The sequence below is a fragment of the Neopelma chrysocephalum genome, unplaced genomic scaffold (genome assembly GCF_003984885.1).
Source record: "Neopelma chrysocephalum unplaced genomic scaffold, ASM398488v2 Primary Assembly neopelma1_60, whole genome shotgun sequence".
In the NCBI taxonomy this organism is placed as follows: Eukaryota; Metazoa; Chordata; class Aves; order Passeriformes; family Pipridae; genus Neopelma; species Neopelma chrysocephalum.
Genome location: NW_020897715.1, coordinates 16979095 through 16980121, shown reverse-complemented (window position 1 = coordinate 16980121; position 1027 = coordinate 16979095). Strand labels below are relative to the sequence as shown.

Below are 1027 nucleotides of genomic sequence, written 5' to 3'. Positions count from 1 at the left end.
GTTTGCTTTCGTGTTACGGGGTTGAATGTCAAAGGAAGCTCACTGCTGTAGCAAATGGAGGTGAAGGGGACTGGTGGTATTCCAGATGAAACTGAATGAGCTGCAAAGCTTTCTGATTAAGAGTATCTGTTCCATTTCTGCTGTCACAAAACACTAACTTTCAGCAGGAGTAGGAAAATACTTGAAATGGTTACCTAGGGATTCAAAGGGAAATGCTGCTTTAGGCATGGATATTGCAAAGTGACAGCAGATGTTTGGCAACTTAGGTTTCTAGAGATCTCTCAAACTGAAATCCTCCTATTTGCTATGGATTCTCCTGAATTTAGATCCAAGGTGGTCTCTGCTGTAAGTGAACTTGCAGTGTGAAATGCTCTGTCATTCTGTAAGGAATCCCCTTGTTCTTCTCCATGAAAAGTAACAAGAGCTGTGAGTTGCTTCATTGTGTTGTCAGACATGGCATTAAATGAGCTGCCCTGTTTCTGTAGAGTCTTCCAAGGAATGTGTATCTTGTCTTTTAATTTTATTTTTTTTTTTTAACAATCTGAGCTGTAGCCTGTAATCTAGACTGGGAAGAGGGTGCTCCTTTAATTTAGAAAGCTCTGCCTCTGTTCTAGAATACACTGGAATCTGTTTAGACGTGAGAGGAGATGGGGAGAACATCACCAGAGTTCCTAGATGGAAGCAAAGTGCAAAAGATGGGAGGAGCAGATGTTTTTTGTTTCATTTGGTGTGCTGGGGAAGCCCCTTTCTTCCTCACAGGGCATCTGGCAAGGAGTTAGGTTTTGCATGCTCACTTCCATGCCCCAGCATTTCATTTGCTCAAGTTCATCTCCCTGCAATTCCATTCCTACCCACCTTGGGGGAGGGCAGAGATGAAGATCTGGAGTGAAGCAGCCCACGTCCCCTGAGCACTTCCCTAATTCCCTGTGGAACTGAGATGTGATGGATGGTCGGAAGTGCATCTACTGAAGAGGAGCCAGGGCCTGCTTGTGCTACTTACTGCTGTCATTTTAGGGGGTAGGCATAC

General features: G+C 44.5%; 1 protein-coding gene across 8 annotated transcripts in view; it reads left to right on the top strand.

The window, feature by feature from the left end:
* Positions 1-1027, top strand: part of VAMP1 (vesicle associated membrane protein 1) — a 32438-nt gene that overhangs the window by 3202 nt on the left and 28209 nt on the right. The window lies entirely within an intron of this gene.